This window comes from Heterocephalus glaber, unplaced genomic scaffold (assembly GCF_053883595.1).
Source record: "Heterocephalus glaber isolate CG9 unplaced genomic scaffold, H.glaber_assembly_v1.0 deba00001538, whole genome shotgun sequence".
NCBI classification, from domain to species: Eukaryota; Metazoa; Chordata; class Mammalia; order Rodentia; family Bathyergidae; genus Heterocephalus; species Heterocephalus glaber.
In genome coordinates, this window is record NW_028258333.1 from 31,076,336 (window position 1) to 31,081,860 (window position 5,525).

General features: G+C 35.7%; 1 pseudogene; it reads left to right on the forward strand.

The window, feature by feature from the left end:
* The first annotated feature begins 703 nt into the window (after nucleotides 1-703).
* Nucleotides 704-1,529, forward strand: LOC147824547 (tumor protein D52 pseudogene; annotated as a pseudogene).
* The last annotated feature ends 3,996 nt before the right edge of the window (nucleotides 1,530-5,525 follow it).

Sequence of the window (5,525 nt, forward strand, 5' to 3'; positions counted from 1 at the left end):
ATAGAAAGAAAAGTTCATTTATACAGTGTTATCAATGATTGCTTAAGGAAACCACAAGCAGTGGTAGAGATCTGTACTCAGCTTGAGCTTGTCGCTGAAAAAATATAGAAGCAACAGATAGGGTGAGAAGTTACAGGTTGATTGGTACAGTTCTAGTTTGTTCCTGTTGGCCTAGAACAAGCATTAATAGACTCTCCTTTTATTCTCAAGTGGGTCTTTTGATGGACCTTTAGTTATATGGTAAATCTGAGCATTAATGTATTCTGTAATGTATAATCTGCAGTGCTTTGGCTTTTCCTTGCCTCTCCCCTTTTTTCTTACTTCAGTCTTGGGCCTCTACTGTTATAGTTATGCTGCTGTACTGTAAACTTCTTGCATGTGTCTTTCTCTCACATGCCTCATGGACTTTGCCTTTGATATCCCCTCTACTCAGAATGTTTTCCTTTCATGCCATACAGGAGGCAGTGTTTTCTAGTCAAATTCTGCTCATCATCAGATCTCAAAACAAATAGCACTTTCCTTGGGAACCACACTATTAATCTCTGATTAATTCATGATCCTGCTATATGAATATATGCAGAGCACTGTATAGTTTTCATTTTAGGATTTAAGATTTTTGCAATTTCATGTATTTGTGTGCATGTTTGTACAATTCTTTTTTTAAAGTTTATGCTTCTATTAAAAAGTAAACCCGAGGGAGCTCAGGCATCCGTAAAGCTATTCATTCTGCCTCTGCCTGGGATGATGGATCACAGAGACACAGACTTACGTGATGACTACCAGTCCCCATTCGATTTCAATACAGGAGTGAACAAAAACTACCTCTACCTGTCCCCTAGTGGGCATTTGTCTCCACCCGGATCACCTACTGAGAAACTTGGTTTGCTGAGGACAAACCCAGTACCTGAGGAAGGAGAAGATGCTGCCGCCATGCTCAGCACCACCGAGACCCTCTCAGAAGAGGAGCAGGATAAGCTGAGAAGAGAGCTGGCAAAGGTGGAGGAAGAATTCCAAACTCTGTCTCAGGTGTTAGCAGCAAAAGAGAAGCATCTAGCAGAGAAGATCAAACGGAAACTTGGGATTGGTTCACTACAGGAGCTAAATCAGAGCATTGCCAAAGGGTGGCAGGATGTGACAGCCCTGTCAGCATACAGGAAGACTTCTGAAACCTTATCTCAGGTCGGACAGAAGGCTTCGGCGGCCTTTTCATCTGCTGGCTCTGTTATCACCAAAAAGCTGGAAGACATAAAAAATTCCCCAATTTTCAAGTCATTTGAAGAAAAGGTCGAAAACTTAAAGTCTAAAGTAGGGGGAACCAAGCCTGCTGGGGGTGATTTTGGAGAAGTCTTGAATTCAACTGCAAATGCTAGTGCCACCGCCATGGAGCCACCTCCAGAACAGACACAGGAGAGCCTGTGAGATTGCTACCTTTGTTCCATTACTCACTGCCAGATGCTGCAAGCAAGATCCAAGTACATTTTGTCAACATTCATTGCTATGGATTTCTACCAGATGTGCTTTTATTTAGCTTTACATATTTCTTTGACTAAATAGTTTGTGAGTTAAAAAAAAATGAAAATATCTTCACCTCTACTCACAGGAAACACGCTGAATGTGCATTCAGGCCCTTTATTCAGGGAAATACTATTATACAGACAACAGGTAGTACCTGGAGACACTTACTAGAATGATCTGAGAAGCTGCAGGTGATCACAGTTGTTTTCCTACTTTACAAAATCGCTCTGCATCTGAGATGCTACTTGGATTTTTGTCTTCTAGATGATTTTTTTTCCTTCTTTGACTCTGTATATTTGATTCCTAACTCAAATTATTCTTTTGCATTTTCTGAGTCCTGGTTATTAAAAGTTTCTGTATCATTTTATTTACATTTAAGAGAAGAACTTAACAGCTACAAAAAATTGTTTTTGAATAAACACTGTTTTCATATAAAGTACATATCTTGGGTGTGTGAAGATGCCAGCCTAAAGTAAACAGCTTTAAATCTGATTTGTTACAGTTGTATGACAGTATATACAAAAATGCCAACTACTGGGTGACTTGGGAGTGGGATCTCCTCATCTCCTTGTTAACTGCCATTTTTAGCTATACCCATTTCAGCATATTTGTTATTATGCCACTTATATCAACTTTTGACAATATTAAAATTTTAATTTCAGAGTAAATGGACAGTTGACCAAATAACAGTGTCTAGCATATCAGGTTGAAACATAAGTGTGGTCATCAGTGTTCAATTCAAACAGCTGAAGTTTTAGGTCTTGATAGCTGTAAACATGGTAAGATTAATCCCATTAGGGGAAACATTGCTGTCTCCATTTAATCCATTTAGCACCTTTTAAAATAAGCACACAGTTATGACTGATGTAACTTGAACATTTTTATACTAAAGCGTTGATTCTAACTCCTAAGGGTGTAATTTATTAATAAAAATGAATTCCTCATTTAGCTCAGTGGTTCCGCCACCTGCCTCGCAAGCACAAGGTCCCGAGTTCGATCCCCGGTACCCCCCCCCCCCCAAAAATGAATTCCTCATTCTCTACTTGTTTGCAATGTTAGAAATGATACTGTAGACATTGCTCCCACTTTGAAAACTGGGTGTCCAGGGCTGGTGAATCAAACCCTCTGCATGGAGGCCAAGGTACCCTAGTAACTTAATAACTACTGACTTACACCACCATTTCCCTATGCTGTATGTTTATGGCCTAGAATGTTATCTGTTATTTATCAAATTGTGATTGTTTTCTTGTTTATGCCAAATGTTAACTGCCAAGCTTGGAGTGACCTAAAGCAATTTTTAAAAGCATGACTAGATTTACTTGAAGATAAATTCTTCTGAAAACCAAATTTGAAAAGCTACAATGTTGATTGTTATAAAATGACGTGCTGCCATTCTTGATTGCTAGAGCTTTTGTTAGCACCTTGGATGCAAATGAAACTGCTCTATTACATGTGCAAAGCTTAATAAATTCTGCATATCAATAGTATAGGTCTCAATATTTATTATGAGGCCAGTGGTCTAGAATGGCTTGTTGTATTAGTCATCCAGTCTCTATACTTTGAAAACTGTATTTCACTGTCAATTTTAAATCACTGCTTAATGCTATCAGACTAACATTTTAAATAATTTCCTTCTAGGGGCTTAAGGCAAAGACTGTTGAAGTTTTGTCCCAGAGGAGCAGATCTGTAGGAGTTTGTCACTTTGTAGAAATATTGTGGTTATTTAACATAGCTGTTAAATTATTTTTCTACCAAGGTTTTTTTTTTGGTATGTTCCTATATCTTCTCTTCATCATATTGTTTGTTGGTGTCCTGCCCTGTTTCTATTTTTCCATAATGGCACCTTCTTTAGGTAAGAAAAATATCTTCAAATCTTTTTTCCACCATGAGGAAAAATGGGTGTGGGAAGTGGGGATGCATCTATGTAGGTGAGTATTGGGCGCAGCTATAAAAGAAATGGGAAACTCCCTTTCCTAGATACCTTCCTAATTTAAAAATTATTTAATCTATTATACAGCACTCTGATCTTAGAAGTAAAAAGATGGTTCAGAAAAATAAATACTGATTTAGAAATATTAAAAATAGTAAACCTGAGAGTCAGATCTTCAATTTTCCTACCATTTTTTCCACAGCTCCTGCTACAATGTTGATTGATGCATAATAATTATTTAATACATTTTCATAATACTGGATGTATTAATTAAACATTTATTACTATACAGCTAGGAACTATTAAATACAAAATGGTAGATGATATTGCCAATAATTGCAGTAGAAACTACAAATAAGAAGACATTAGTGTCAGGGAAAAATAAACTAGGAAATTTATGGTAGAGGGTTTAAACAATAAATGGCTTTACTGTATTTGGCTATGTTGAGAGATAAATGTAGAAAATTACATTTTGCAGCAAGAATAGTGCATAATGGATAGTGTAAGTAAAAAGTAAGAGACAAACTTCTGTATGGAGAATAACTTAGAGTTATTCACTTAATTAACCTGAGAAGTAAAGTGAATAAGTGATACATTAAGAAGATTACAGGAACTATATTAACAATGTAGGAATGTGTGTCTGGGGAGAATTTACCAAATTGGGAAACAGCAAATTTGGAGACAAGGGCTGTTACTGGGATGACAGAGTTGAACAAGTGTGCAAGAGGCAATTTGAAGAAAACATAAAACCCATGTCAATTTGTGTTTAGGTATAAAAATGGGGACCTAGCAATTCTGGGGTACTTGGTTGTTGGCAAAAACGCGATGTCACTGAAAGAAGTAGGGACATTGAATTTATCTTTTGGGCAGGAAGATGTAGTTCAATCCTGAACAGATTAAATCTGAAGAGCATAAAAGACAACAACAACAAAAAATCTACTGTAGCTAATCCATTATAAAACTAAATCATGAATACTCAGAGAGAGATTTCAAGAAAGAATTATTTGGGGGTAAGAAGTGGAACAGCTGATTGCTTTTAAAAAAATTTTACTAAAAATTTGAATTGCAAAGCAAGTTAGATTAGGTCCATACGAAAGGGAACTTTTTTTTCAGAGATTAACAGAAGCAGAATATTATAAAGTAAGGAAAGAGAGTTGATAAATAAATGAAGCAAATCTGAATTGGGAGGAACAGAGCTGGACTGGATCATAACTACAAGGGGACGAGGGAAAGTTTACTTAAAGACAAAAAAAATATAAGTCTGGTCAATTTTGCCAAACTGAGGACCATATATGACATCTGGCTAACAACATCTGTTTGATATCTTCAATGGAAAAACTGAAAAAATGTAGAATTCATGTTTGTTCTGTAAAATGATTCAATAATTACCACTGTTGGTATTTTTTATTCATAGACAGATATTTTATACACAGTGGTTTTGGGAGCATTTAACCTCAGTTTTTCCAATTATTTCGGACTCTAGATCCATTTTCTGGAAATTAACTTCAGTTGGCAAAAAATTTTGGAGAGTATATGAAGATGCTTTCTTTCAAATAATTTTAGTTCATGTCAAATATCCTAGTAGCATTATTGCCCCAATTCTTCTTTAAGAGAAATAGCAACAACTTCTAATATAGAGAAGCACTGAATTATTTTCTAAAATTTCTTCCAATAGAGTGTTAAGAATGGTTGTATTTCAACTATTGATATTCATTTAACCAGTATTTATTATGTGTTCACTATATAAGTGGCAGAATGTTTTAGTTTTCAAAATATTCTTTGCACAAATTATTACCTCATTGAAATTCAGGCTGAGAACATAGCTCATGCCAGGAATTTCACACAAATCTTTTAAATATTCTTTTAGAGTCCAATTTCTGCCATTTAATTCATCCTACTCTATGATAACCTTTCAAAGTTTCTGTTTTCTGTACTTTTCAACTCTTTTATTATTAGTTTTCTTCTTAAAGGTTATCAAAGGTTAGTTATTGTGCTCTTGGTAAAAAAGAAGGATTTTTAAAACCACATTTAAGGCTTTCCTCTGTCTAGGGTCTTTCCTCTATAAAATCTCTCCTCTCCA